The following is a 15,930-nucleotide window of genomic DNA, read 5'->3' as shown; positions in this document are numbered from 1 at the left end:
AATTATTATTAACTCACGTGATAGACGTTAACTCACAGAAAATAAGCAATAGTTGTTGCTGTGATAGAGAGGTGGGAATAAAACTAATGTCTTGACGATAGATGGATCATTTTATTTATTGTCGTATAGCAGCGGACAAGACGGTTGCGTCGAATTTAAAAATAGCAACGTTGAGACCTTGTGTCGCGCGGATTCACACGATTTAAGCTGATGAGTCTCGAGAGTTAAGTGCGTCAACTTACAATTCGGGTCGACTATCATCATCAGTGCTTTGTAATAAAATAAATCAATACTGTGTTGAGCTAGTCTGTAACCCGATTTGGACACTATTAACACATATATATATATATATTTATATACATACCCACACATACATACATATATCTATAGCAATGCCAATGCCCAGACATGTACTTTACAGACTCACTTTAAAATTTATTACCCGATGTTAAAAATTAATTAACGATATCTGCAAATACTCCATCATAATATCTAATAACCTCTGCTGAATACTGAATAATAATTATTCTGCACGATATATAATACCCCAGACCTTTTATATACATATATCTATATCCATATATATACATTTAAATATTCTTGATGCCAAATTATAACATTTCACGCTATACACCGTGTTACTGCGTTTACTTGATTTTTATCATCGCACACTTGTTGTAAATATGTATATATATATATATATATATCCATACATACATATATGTATATGTATATTATTTCTTCATTTTTATTAAACAAATAATATACGAGTGTGTTTATACACGATCATATTTCCTGCTCATTGGAATATCTCACGCCTCAGGGGTAATGCACGCACATACCCACCGAATAAACGATGATCCACCTCTGCTGTACTATGTAAATACTAGATACAGATAGATAAATAGACATGTATATGTATAATAGATAGATAGATAGATAGATAGATAGATGGGTGGATGGAAGTAGATATTTGTGTACATGTACATGAGCAGCACATTGACAGGCCAGAGTGTGAGCCCGTGAGTGGGAGTGAGCGCGAAAGGAGCTGCGATAGAGGGGAGGGGGGAACAACGACAGTCAAATTGTCACGGCGATGATCGATGTGGCGCCTCGACGCGTCGAGGCCTCTGTTGCTGCTGCCACTGCCGCTGCTGTGATCGTCCGTTTGGAATAATAACGAGCCTGCGAAATTAATCGACTCTTTTTTTCGCACTCTTTGTCTGTTTAGTTGTTGTATACATTCACACACACACACATATATCTATTTATATATATATGAACATATAGAGGAGATACACTTGTCGCGTTGAATTCCAAAAGCACGAGATAAATATTAGGACAAATTATCATTGATGCAGATGAGAGCAATGGATCCTACAGCGTTTGGCTCTCGTTATATTGACGATGACAATAACAATAATGAACAAATTTATAATGATAACTGAATGGAATAAACGTAGAAAAAAAAAATGTCAAACGTACTTTGCAGATGGCATGAAACTGAGCGCGCAGCGGTTTCTCTCTGGTGCCTCAGGGCTAAAGTTATTTTTGCCGGAGGGTATGTGGTATCCAGCCCGCGATAGGATGGGAAAATAGTGTACTCCGGATGTGGCATATATGCACAATCATTAACCACTGTATTATTACTCGGTGTATATTAATTGATTTTGAAAATACAATTTTCCATGCTAATGATCAAAAAGCGGTTTCGAATGCTACCCCTTATCCTGGAGCCCCGGGTCCAGGTCGAGGTTTTGGGTGCATGGCTGCCGAGTGGTTCACAGTCACTGTATTCTCTTGTATATGTAGGTATAAATATAATATAATATCATGTATAATGTATTGGTGTAGAGATCCGTCTCTGGTGTGCACGTGGCGGGTTTGGCGTTTCGCGACCTCCAGTTACGCGCGGGATTTACGTTTATTATCCGTATTCGCATCGATAAACCGCTTGTGACTCACTGATTCTTTATCGCCCGTGCACGCGTCATCTACATTTCTACATACTTTTTATATTTTTGTTTTCATTTTAAATATCATTCATTCACCCCAATCCTATTTTTTCCAATTACTTCTATCGTCAATTAATCTTTCAATATTATGTATTTTATTTTATTAAGGGATAATTTATCGGGTAAGTAAATAATTGTCCGCCGGTTTTAAACTATATGATAATAATAATAATAACAATAAATGATTTTATTTTGATTTATGGTTTTTCAAGTGTTAAATAAAATAATAAAAGCCAAAAAGATTCAATGGATTAATTTAAATATTAGTCTCATAAAATTTGATATTAAAATTAAAATATAAAATATATAGCGCGGTAGGTATGAAAATTTAAATAAAAAAATAATAAAATACATTAATTGATAATCAAAAGCGCACAATTACTTTTCCTGTTCATCTGTCGAAAGCGGCCTGCACGCGTTCTAGCGATGCGTCAAATGGAAATCGAGCGAAATAAATTGGTGAATTGCCGCACACACACACACACACATATGTAGATATGAGCAGTGCATGTGTAGTTACGGTGAGAGGGGATGGAAGAAAAAAAACCTCCATATAACATGTATTTTAGTGGCCTCGGGCACACCAAATTAGCCCCACACCGATATATCTACTAATAGTTTTTTTGTTCTACAAAAGCGCCCACCGCTTACACAAATTCCAGATGATATTTTTCATCAATTTTTCAGCCGTCACACTCGTTTTAACGCCACGTCTTTCATATCCAAGCAGTAGCGCGACATTAATTTCATAAATTTAATTATCATTTACTATAAAAAAATCTATGTATACATATATAGATATATGTCAAATGCACTTTCGTTTCATCTGACTATATATAGAAATGTATATATTTAAAAAAGCACTAGGGCAATTAGTATATCGAGTCTCATTAAACTAGTCGCGAGTGACGTGCTCGCGGGCAGAAAATTTGTTCGCGACTCAAACATACAATATGTAGCAGCATATAGATATAGATGTTGTTGGAGAAAGAGGAGAATGATTCGAAGGCCAGGAGGCACGAATATCGATCTCATACATAATTAAATACCAGCACGGCAAAGCATCACAAAGAGAGCTTACTTCAGCTTTGATCTGCTGACAGACGGGAGCCGTCATCGAGGACTTCAATAGCCGACTACTGAATCGCAAGCAGAGTCGAGGGATGATAGCACAGGACGCGTAAGCGAGTGAGCCAACGAGTATACGTGCTCCCGACACAATCGTCGACTCTTTTGCATTCGCATTACCCATCATCTCCACGGCCTGTAGGCACCCGGCCACTAACGAACGCTTGAGGGCCTCTTTGATTTCTACCATAAAGGACCAAGCGATTGGATACCACCAAAAGTATTGACGGTGCACACACCCACACACACCCGCTCACATGTCAACAAACATTTTCTTGTGCTCCGGCTGCTCTCTCGCTATCCTCCATCTAGCAAACGAGTTCCAAGATGCGGGCTTTGTCATTTCCCAGGCATTTATTTACTTTTTTCCTCTTCATTGTTTTCCACCGTGTTTGTTATTACAATTTATACCCGAGCAGAGCTGTACTATCGAGAGTAGTGTATCCGAGTGAAAGTAGCCGTTAATACACCAGAGAACAACGACACAACTCACCCGACATAAATATTCACAAGCTCAAAGAGTCTGTGTACGTCATTATTCATAAAACGTGAAACAAACCAAAGACAGGTGTACAACTTACGTTACATTGCCATTACTATTACCATTACCTACGCGTTTAATCTGCAGAATATATATATATATCTGTAACCACTACACACAACTAAACACCGTAATAGACTGGAGATATTAAATATATATAGTTATTTATAGTTTACGGCTAACGAATGAACCAACAAATGCTAAATGTCGCGTATCTGTCGCTTATAACTCTCAGTGGATCTCAAGAAAATAATTACTCTAATCGGCAGTACACTCCGAGCTAACGTTGGCCTACGTACCAAAGTCATTAATCAATCACCCACTCGAAATGCATTACACGTCATGACGCACCGTGTGTGTGTGTATGTGCGCTGTGCCCGTGAGACTGACTATCTAACGCACACGAATAACCCAGCAACCTTTACTTTGAAAATTATAACTTACTAACGCGATTCATTATAATAAAAATACCGTAAAACTTATAACGGAATAAACGAGCGAACCAGCGTGTATTTGCTTACGCCAGCTAACTCTCATTTAAATCTTGTCATTATTATTATTATTGTACTTGAATTCATTTTTTAAGGCTTCCACATAAATTACAGTAACCGCGTTAAATATATTTTTATTTATATCTCAATGGGTTTACACACTCGTCGACGAGTGTCGATATTTTAGTCAAGTGTACAAAGAAAAAAAATATAAAAAAAAAAAAAACAAACGCGTTATCGATACGAGACCGCGATTATCCGAGAGAGGTGAAGAGTGAGGGAGAATATACGCGACAGGCGAAAGAGAAATGATCGATTGTGGAACGCATGGCACGGATCGCCGGTGCGAGCGTGACATTTGGATAACGCGCGGCATAAGCACAAGCTGGGACTGCTGTATGTATATATATCCGCACACGTGCGTCTGCAGGTGTAGTGTGTGGACGCGGGTATTTACTATCGCACTTATGTGTACGCGGGCTGTATAGATGTGCGAGGGAGTTGCCGCGACCGTCCAACAACTAAATGTGTGCTGTCTATGTACCAACTCTGTGTGCTGATGCTAGTGGTAGTGTAGATACGGCAACAAAGCCGAGAACTGGAGAGTGACATACGTTCACACATATCCGTGAGCTACAATTAAATGTCCGTGTAAATACCTGTGTGATTAAGTGTGTAAAAGCCACTTTTTTTTATTTTTTTTTTTCCTCTATTTTGACTCATCGCGCTACCGTTTTATTTTTTTATCGCTCGCGGTATATGTTCCCTCAATTGCTTACAATAAATATTATCTGTAATCTACAATACTTTATTAAGTATAAATTAGAGCCATTATTGGTAATTATCAAGTTAAAAATGTTGTACCGCTTTCAAAAAATTATTTTCTTTTTTTTATTAGATATTTACGAATATGTTTTTTTTTGTTGAGTAACATCAAGTTAGTGGATTACGTATCGCGCTATCGCCCATAGATAAATGCAGCCGATCCACTGACCTGCTCTCACTTTTTTTTCCTGGCTACTGAACGGCGCGATGAGTAATTAGCAGTTACTTGGACAATAAAATTTATATTACAATGTATTTTTTATTTAACCGCAAAGCCTGTAATGAATTTTTCATCAGCGAGTATTGAAATGTGTAGAGCGTAATTTAGTCTCGTTAACTGTCGGCGACCGCGGGCAATCACGACTACTCTATTAGAGCCACCGATTCGATTGTAATTGAGTTTTAGGGAGCGTTAAAAATAACCGAAATTTACAGATATCCATGTGTACATATTGTACACACTTTATTTGACAATACGCAAATGCAAACGATAAAAAAAATATATGTATATATATGACATTTAAACCGAGCATTTGGAGCTGGACTCGGAGTTGTGTATATAGTAGTATAGTACAGAGTAGAGAGAATAAAATAGTAATGTATATAACACACGAAGCACGAGATGAATGAGGAACAAGTTTACTCAATTTACTACGACTCTTTGAACGTGTTAAATGCACACGATTTTTCTCTCTCCAATTTTCCTCTTTTTCCACGTTTAGTTTGTTATTTTTTTTTCTTTTCATTCCTTTATTTTTGTTTCTTTTCATTCTGCTGCTGCCCCACTCGCGCTCCAGCTCGACTACCTCACATTCACGTGCATTTTCCATCATGAATCGGCCACCTGCTGTGCACACCTCCACAGAGATTACGTAACTCATACCGGCCGATTTAAAAATTATAAAACCCAAAGACAACAGACGATAATTAATTACTTGCAAGAACTCAATGAGATGCGTCCCCAGTGCGCGAGTGTTTAGAAAAAATTACAGATGATGTAATAAATATAATGGAGCATAAATGTACTCATAAATATATAGATAGATAGACATGTATGTATTTTTTAAACTCACCGCGAGTAGTGGCTCCAGTCGGACGAATACGTCAGTCGCGCCGGAGACGCTGAATTTCGTCACGTCAACCCCATGCCAACAAACATTGCACGAGATCTTTCCTTAATAAAACCATCACCACATTCCACAAGTACCGCCAGTAGCGGCGGGATTTATACTACTGCTATCGAATATAAACACAGCACGTGAAATCCTGTGGCCCGTAGTCGACCAACTGATTCACCAGCAGTCAAACGATTAACAATAACAACTCGTTTTTCCTCGTTACTCGTCACCTGCTGAACTGCCGCCTCACTTCACACACCATCAACTCATCTAATCTACTCTAATTTAATTTAATTTAACTTAATAGTTAAGACGATACTGGTGATTGTTTTATGCGTAGCCAAAACTGTTTAATTCACTTTGACCGCCATTAAACTGCCGCCACCGAACTTTAGTTCAAAACATCACGATATATTTACTGTATCCCAAGTGCTATTAATTGCGGCAATGTTTAATTTTAGTGGGCACGTAAAAAGTAAACAAACAATGACACTAAACAATCCTGGTGATGAAAAGAACAACAATGGTATTGTTTTAAACGGAGCAGAAATAGTGTTGGCGGTTGTACTGGGAGTACACAAAAAGACACCCTGACACAACGGCAGCACGTGGCGAACTGACGGCTCGACGAGTGAAGCTCCCCACCACTTGGTCACTTCTCCTCCCGCGGCCCTGACCTATCCCCACTCCGGGGAGGGGCGCCGCTGGGTCCCCCACCAGAGCGTCCTCATTCCACCCACGCCCCCATCCCACCTTGACAGTTCAAACGACTCTTTCTTTCTCTGCTTACTCGATCCTCGTCCTCTTGCTCCTCTGAGAGCGTCGCCGCAGCTTCTCATCCTCCTCACATCACGTCGCCCTTACTCTTCTCTGCACTTCTCTTCTCTTTCGTCTTTTCCCCTACTGCACACCTACTCTACCTACACTCTCTACTACAGTCCATTTATCGGCTCACTCTTCGCGCACCGCGTACTTTTATTCTCTCAACCCTCTCACTTACCCCCTCGTCAATCCCAATCGACTCGACGTGCATCCGTCTGTCTTCCGTTTACACTCTCCCTTTGTTGTGTTTCTTTGTCATTATTTCATTTATTATTTATTTATTTATTTATTTATTTTTTTGTTCTTGTTGTCGTTTTTTTACTTACGGCGCCGTTACTGTAATAATAATACGCGAACCCGCGAGACTTTAAATAAGCCCGCGCTGGTGCGTGCGCGTCTCGGACTCGCCGGTCGACGTGGATGATCAAGACGCAGGTGCAATCTTTCCTCTCTTGTTTATATTTACGTGTCATGTCACGGGCAAGAGAATGCGGATTGAAAACAAAACGCCGTCTTGTATAAATATATATTTTGTCAAGTCTATTTTACGCGTCCGAGTTGATCAATTTTATTATATTTTATTTTTATTTTTATTTTAATTTATTTATTTTTTTTATCCACTGCCATTCATTATCGTCGTTTGGCTGTAACGTATATCTCCTTTATATAATAAATAATTTATTCTTATTATTTTGTTCTGACATTACATTCGTTACCTACTGTGCTCGTATTTTCGAGATAAAATATTTAGGATAGAGCTCTCGGTGTTGTACGTATATATATATATATTTATATAGAAGGGAGAGGAAAAGAATATGTACATAACGAAGGGCCGCGATCTCTTCTCCTTGTCGGTTACAGCGGTAAGTTATACGGTATATATATGTGTGTATATTTATATATATGTATAAAGGTTGATATTAAGTGAGGGGAAGTGAGAGAGAGTGTAGAGCAACGACGATGGTTACGTTCCACGGATCAGGGAGCTTGATAGCGTGCCGAAGTCGAGGCGGACGGCAATAAATCCATTTTTCGTGAAGGGTCGGCGAGGGGTGAGAGCGAGAAAGGTCTGATTAGCAGCCTGACTCGGCCGTACAGGATGACAGCCAGTGAGTTATAATATTGCCCATCCATCTATTTATCTACTACTCTCTATATCGTTCTCACTCTCATTCTCACTCTCACTCTCTTTTTCTCGACGCTAAAGCTCTAAACCCATAGAGAAGACTATTTTGCCCCTCCTCCTCTCCTCTTCCCGTAACACAGAGCTCAGAGCACACAGCACACACCCTACACTCATCGTGACGCCGTTGTTCTCTCCTCGAATGTCGTAAAGGGAAAGACGGATAAATATAAATTAGCCGTATAAAAGTTTGGATGATACCAACACAAGAGGAGAGGATGAAACAAAATATATAAACTAAATAATAAAATAGTGACAAGTGAGAAAGAGAAGAGAAAGAGCAAATGATGTTGTTTGTTGGTTTATAACATAACAGCAAGAGGACGTGGGAATCGAGAGACACCGCGAATTCCGAGGATCAAGGCGAAAAACTCTAGACATTAAATAATACATCTACAATCTATATCTATACTGATATATGTATATATATATAACACGTCTGATAATTTATAGAGCAAGTTGTGTTGTATATAGATTCGTTATTTATAAGCTTGTTTATATCAATCTCTAGGTGGAGCTGAACCGGCGTGCCACCGGAGCTCGTATCGAGAAAATATATGAAAGATCACTGGGTGTACATATATCGCAATGGAGGGCGGGGGAGCTCAAGGGCACGCCTGAGGTTAACATGGAAATAATAAAGTGCATAAAAATCGTTGTAAGTTAAAGATGGATGAAATAAATGAAGCTCATCTGACATTACAGAGTAGATGACTCCTACCCTCCAATCTTTCCCTCTCTAGTCTCATCTGCTATGTATGTATGATATGTATGTATATATATAAGCAAGCGCCATATACCAGAGGACACCTAGCTCTTGTCCGTATTCTCTGCGGCACATTTCCAAGTGGAAAGACGCATCCCGAACTTTCGACGGGAACCAGTTCATATATCTCAAGTATGGTCGCCATAAATAAGCGAGCTGTCCGTTCGCTCTGTTCGCCGTCGGCGAAACCCCCTGCGACCCCTCAAATTTCCTTCCAGCTATATAATAATGTGATATATCCAATAAAGAAGTCCGTGTAGCAACAAGGAGCTCGCTCTGAAAAATAGTCCAGGCACTAGGACAGTAGTGGCTTAATTACAGGTCGCCTGTCCGGCTTTTCAATAAAACTTTTTATCAAATTATTCTTCATACATCAGTAGTATAAATTCGCTGGGTTTATTCATATGTTAGTATCAGATAAAGATGATAATATATGTATTTATGAAATATAAAATAAAAAATATGTAAAATAATTTGCATCCCACACACTTGTGTTTATAATACTTAAGTCTGTAAGAGTCCTCTTTGTAATTCAGAGTTAAGCCTCAGCATACTCTTGGCTACTAGTATAGTGTAGCGACTACTGAGTTGTGTGTTGATATGCAAAATATAGAGAATAAAAGGTATTAGGTACGGGAGAAAATCGTTGGCTTCCGGTGGTGGTCAAGAAGAACTTGTCTCGTTAATTTTAATCAGATAACTTATACGACACACTCGATTAAGTATCTGCGAATGTGCCAATGCCAATGCCAGTGGCTGCCACAATCTACACGATAGTAAATCCACTATTATTATTATTATTATCGTTTTAAACGCGTCGTGCGCGAATAGAATGAAACAAATTAAAAAAAGGTAAAAAAGTGAAAATAACACAGAGCATAAACCAATTTCTTTTAGGATTTGTCGACGAGTAGTTTGAAAGCTGTTTCCTCTTCAGAGGGTGGGAAAAGAGACAAAGGACTGAGTACTCGAAACGCGAGCAATAGAATGCCGGGATATGATGCTTGTGTTAGTCGCTGTAGTAAACTGATGCTGTCGTTTGAAGACAGCCGCGTCACGGTGCCTCAATACAATTGATCAAATCGAAATCCCTTTCCTTTTTCCTTTATTTATAAACAGACACATACATCAGATCTATATATATATATAAACACGTATTTATTATTAACCATGTAGTTTGCTGGTGTGTCTTCTCTGGGGCCGCACCGTCATGACTTTCCTCTATGAGATCCATTGTCTGCGAGTTAACCACCGAATCTATGTATACATCAGTATAATATAATATAATGTATTTTTCGGTGCGTACGCCCAACAAAAGATGTAAACAATGCCGCGGATCGGATGAAAATTATCATCATCTTGATGATCATGATCATGATCAGGATGACGATCCGCGGGCGGAGCAGATGAAAAGTTTGACGAGTATAATAATAAGCCGAAGACGTTTCTGAAAGATATATTTATACATATATATATATATGCAAGTATACTGATTCACAGTGTGCGATATCGTGATCGGCAGCGTATTTTATCAAACACAGATCGATAGAGGTTTACGTGTTCCACATGTCAGCAGATAAAAAGCCCGGTGTTACAACGTCTCAATCATAATTTATCATTTCTCAAGCTTCCTCCCACCTCTCGCTCCTCTTTTCTCTCCTCTGGCAGAATATAAGAGGGATAATCGTAAATCGGATGATAGAGCCGGGTCGTTGCAATCTTATCTTTCATGTGAATTTTATGCACGTGTACTCATCATAACTCGGACGTATCTCGGGCTCGCCCACGCGACAACGAGCAGAAGAGTGTCCTCTTATCTACCACTAGACTGTGTAAATCGACGCGAATTTCATCCCATTATTTTTCTCTCTCTCGCTCGCTGGTCCTCTTGCTCTCATCTGTTGGCTCGTGGAATCTACCTTTAACATCACTTTATATATATCTATATATATATATAAAGAGACATTTTATTTGCTGAATAAACGACAATTTGTATGACAATTGTCCTAAAGATCTGGTGGCGCATTGTACAGACTTTTCAGCAGTCTCTGGCGCAATCGTTTCTTATTCTTCGGAACTCGGCGCTCTAGAGCTCATACATATAGATATATATTATTGTAATGTAATGACGACTATGAGGAGCAAGAGAGCTGGAATAAAGACGATGAGAGATCACGAGCTCCCTGGCCATATAAATATACCGTAGATATATACTTTTATTATTATTGTTGTTGTGAATGTATAGTGTACAATAATAAGCAAAGTCTGGAGGCAAAGGTCGGAGCGTGTTGCAAGAACACGACTATGTGCGCTATACGATTCGAATAGAAGGTTATTAAGAGTAGGAAGCGCCCTTGTGACAAATGGCGTGACTTGATTGTTGCACACCAGTACGAGGAAACCTCCTCCTCGTGGTCTTGGTCCTGCTCCCCCTACTCTCTCCTTATATTATTCTGACGCCTATATTTATTTATCTTTTCTGATGTCCTAAGCTCCCTCGACGATCCTGTCGTAAATCTGCGACCGGTGACCGACAGGAATCCGGCCGACTCCCCGGATGTGGGACCGGCAAAAAATAATGTGTCCGACAAAAAATACCGAGATGAGGATAAACGAAAAAAAAAAATGAAAAAATGTAAAAAAAAAAAGGCAAATAAAGTAAAACCTTGGAGCAGTAACACCTACAAGGAGCTTGACAAGCAATATTTTAAAATTCCAGAGTAACTCTGGAGTGAATGTGTGTATATTTATATTGGAGTAGTTGTTTATAGCGATGAGAAAGGGTGCGAGTGGCGAATGCAAGAGGTTTATATATTCCATCATCAGCTGGTGCAGTAGAGGGGGCACAGAATCGCTCGGCGATCAACGGCGGTACGTCAATCTGATCCAAGGAGCCAGCGAGAGGACCGAGGGGGGCCCCAAGATGGCCGCTGGGAGCGTATACGGGCCCCCGGTTCGCCGGCATCACCGACATTTAGCATAAATCACTCCCGCTCCGAGCTCTACACTCTTACTCTGCTCTCCACTCGCTATACTCTCCACTTGCTGGGCTGCTGCTGCTGCTGTTCCTGCTATATTACTGCTAAGCCCGCAGAATAAGACCAGCAAGTCGCGAATACAGCTCTCTTGTTATTTCAATACACATACAAATGGATTTATATGTGAGTGTATTACTCTCTGTTGGCCCGAGCAAAGCCGAGACCCGATGAAACGGGATCGTGGTGGTGATAGGCAAGCACTTGTCGACATCATCTCACTCAAATATATATGAGTATGCATCTACTCAAGATTTTTTCTTTGTAATTTAAATTTAATTCCCATGGAAATGGTCATTTTAGTATTTATTTTTATTAAAAATACCAGAAAATTAATAAGAATATATACAAGACATATATTTGTCGGACTGGGCGGTGGTGTGGTAACTGAAACCAATATATATAATAAATAGATATCCCTCATTGATGGTCTCTGATGCGTATTTCGCAATTAACTGAATCGAATGATAGAAAGAGAGGCTCGGGATAAAAAAAGAAGGAACAGGAAAGATCCAATGGCTTCGTGTCTGGTAGTCGTTGCCTTGAGGCTGTCCGACCATAAGACAAGAGTAGTCTATGGGTTTCAAGCCCCGTTTTTTTACTTTATTTATTTCTTTCTTTTTAAGTTATTTCATTTTATTTATTTCTCTCTAAAACGTCACCGTCGATATTTATGGCGAGTCTGAGTAGATACCGAGGAGGGCTTTGACGTGAATTTACCAGAACTTGTAACTGAGTATACAAGACACTTGGGCGTAAGTCTGTCAGCGTTTCTTATATTATTCTCATGGACACGGAGAATGAGAAAACCCAGAGTACAGAGTGGAGTGAATGGAGACTGAACAAGTTAAGAGGAGGATAAAGAACAAGAACAAGAACAAAAAAAAAAGTAAATAAATAAGTTTGGAGGAAGCCAGTGGTAAAGAGGGTATATAACCAACACTTGCGTCATAAATGTATCCAAGGTGCAAAGATCTGACGTGAACCGTCAAAACAGTGTGCAGCGAAATCAAGTACTGACTCATATCATCCAGTGCAAGACTTGATATGCGGCACGACAAGAAAATAATATTTTAGCTTTACTTATATACACTTTATTTTTAAACAAAAGTTTGAATAATAATAACAGCAATAAAAGAAGACGAAATGAAACATCAACCAGAGTGTTGAACATTTAAAGAAGAGAAGGCGAAAATCGTCGTCACTCTGGATCACCCACGCACCAGTGCGACCAGTTCACTACCGGTTCTGCAGCTGCATTCACACTTTACATCCACATATATGCAGAAATATATATATATATCTGTATCTATATACACATATTTACTTACACACTTGGCCAGTGTTGTATTTTATTAAGCCTCCCTCGGCCAAAGTAATTATCCTATTTAATCACTTGGTCTTTTTTTTACGTGTGAATTTGGGATTAATCGCCGCGTAGACCAATGGAGAATAATAATGAATCCGCAGTGAATACCGAGGGGGATAACAAAAAAATTAAAAATAAAAAACGTTGTCAAATGAACCACCACCGCTTCCCCACAAGAGTTGTGAGGTAAAAAAAAGTACATTATGTCGGGGAATAAAGTGTGTGTGAATGTGGATGCGTGTGTGTGTGTGTGGCGGAATGATGTAACGATATACGTGTACATGTTACGTTTAAAAACGCCGTAAAGCGTTTTACAACAAGAGCATATAATATAAACGATGTTGAAAGTGAGAGTGTGCTCTATATATTCATTTGGTTTAGTCGCGTGCATTAAATCTGATGTGTGCATGTATGTGTGTATGTACGCCACCAACAACCTGTCGTGATTGGTGTCTGGTTAATTACTGAAAAATTATTTTTTAATATCCACAATAAATATTATAATTTAATTAAATTAATTATTATTATTATATTTATTATTACAATGTATAGAGGCAGTAATTTATTTATTTATTCACAATAAATATTTAAACTGCTGATATTCAGACAGACAGGTTTGTCAGACGATGAAAAGAATGTGCATCACCTTTGCTCGCGTTTTGGCATTAAACAAAATCGGCTGGTAACGTCAGAGAAAAAGGAGGGAGAAAATAAATCTCGTGTTTGCTGCAGGTTTTGCTGGTTATACGATATCATAAAAGAAATCACGTGAGAGAGCCGAGTGAGGAGTAAAGAGGAGAGAGAGAGAGAGTTACCGTGATGAAGAAGGGGGCTGGTGGGTGGGGGGACGAACGATCAGGTTTGGGCAGCTGTCTGCAGCCACGTCACTCAGCTTCACTGTCGGCTTCGCGAACCAATGAATGCTTTTCATTATGAGGACTCCTATCTTCGAGCCGATCTTCCACGCAACCCTTTCACTTCTTCCTCACCCACTTTACACATATCCATCTATATCTACATCTATTATATCTGTATCTACATGTTTATTATATATATCTGTATGTGTTCTCGTTTCACCTGATTCGCTCCCGCAGGTCATACAATCATCAGACATCCCTGCCCGATTTTTTTTCCTTGCTATTGTGAAAGAAAAATGTCACTCGCGATCTTAATTGAGTGATTATCATGCCGCTGGAGTGCACAATATAAACCAGGTATGGGAGAACTGGGCGTAATAGCAGCGTATCGGTGTCCGCGCGCGGGCCAAAATTGATAGCTCGCTCGACGAAAGGGTAATTCGCGGTCTACCCTGTGTATCAACGCGCTGCTCTGCAACAGCTTATATACATATACATATACATATACATATATGTATATATGTATATATATTTATGTGTGTGTATCTCTCTCGTGCTCGCTCCGAGGGAGAAGGTTAATCGCGCTTAACCATACGGTTATGTAGACACACACACGTGCACACACGAACACACACACGGTCTGCTGCCGGCGCAGCATGTTAGCATGTTAATTTATTCGGTGGTTCGACGCGTTGTATCAACTCACGATCCACCTTATACTCCTCATCATCGCCATATGTCTGTCAGTTAATTTTCATTGAGTGCACTACTCTCGGCAGTACACTGTCAGTCCTAAAATTATCGCCGGCCATTAACTCGATCCTATTTGTAAATAAATTAAATAAGCCCGATGTTTGGATTACAGCAGCTAATTATTTTTTATTTACACTGCAAGGTCTCAATAATAATATTTAGCCGCCATCACTCACCGAGGGAGAGAGAGAACTGGTAATTCAGTAGTATCGTACAGATATACGTCGACCTAGATTCGCGGATATTATCATGTCTCCATTTATTTAGCCCGTCAACAAACACCCAGAGATTTAGAGCAATGAAAATACATGGTTCAGTACCGAAGATATCGTTAGCTCGTGTGTTTCCGTCGTTCATTTATATATGTTTTTATTTTTTTGCTTTTTATTTCGGGCGTTTTTTATTTGAACCACCGCAATGGCCAATTGACACTGATCCATCCGTCACGCGCAACATTGAACGGAATTACAGTCAATACGATGTTGCCTGGGCACTCGAATTGGAATCCGAGTAGCATGTAGTGTGCGAGTGTGTGTTTGTGTGTGTTTTAGAGGTAGGTACTAGTGGACACATGCCGCTCTATCGATTGGAGGTTGTTTAAAAGGTATATATATATACAGACTCATCTATTTCGAATAAATTGACGGTCCGGTGCACGATGTGAATGTGCAATTTTTATGGACCAACAGTTCTCAAACTATTTTATGGTGATTTACCGGAGTGGATATAAGCGTTAAGTGGCCTCAATCGATCATTCATTACCTAAATATCTATATATAAAAATATAAAAAAATTTATTTGAATTTGTTTCCGTGACAACGTCCAATGACATTTTAGTAAATTTTTCTTTCTCTCTCTCCCTCTATCTCCCCCTCGAAAATTATTTGTACGTGAGCAGTGTATTTAATATTGATTAATAAAAGACACAGTTGTGATTGAGTGTACACACTCAGAAAATAAGACGAGACACGGGCAGTAACATCTGACCACCGGTGAATATCGTGCTCAGCGAGCGTTAAAGCCTATA

At 39.3% G+C, this 15,930-nt stretch overlaps 1 protein-coding gene across 4 annotated transcripts in view; it reads right to left on the bottom strand.

The window, feature by feature from the left end:
• Positions 1 to 15,930, bottom strand: part of LOC130667651 (protein tiptop) — a 72,692-nt gene that overhangs the window by 38,242 nt on the left and 18,520 nt on the right. The window contains exon 1 of one of the 4 annotated variants that reach the window (XM_057469402.1): positions 6,074 to 6,806. The exons of 2 other annotated variants lie outside the window; for them this stretch is intronic. The gene's annotated coding sequence lies outside the window, so the exon portion shown is untranslated. Of the gene's footprint in view, positions 1 to 6,073; positions 6,807 to 15,930 lie in introns of those variants that run through there. One more of the 4 variants, XM_057469399.1, reaches the window with a different exon arrangement.

Source organism: Microplitis mediator, chromosome 5, assembly GCF_029852145.1.
Source record: "Microplitis mediator isolate UGA2020A chromosome 5, iyMicMedi2.1, whole genome shotgun sequence".
NCBI lineage: Eukaryota > Metazoa > Arthropoda > Insecta > Hymenoptera > Braconidae > Microplitis > Microplitis mediator.
The sequence above is the reverse complement of the archived record's forward strand: the minus strand, read 5'-3'. Positions and strand labels throughout refer to the sequence as shown.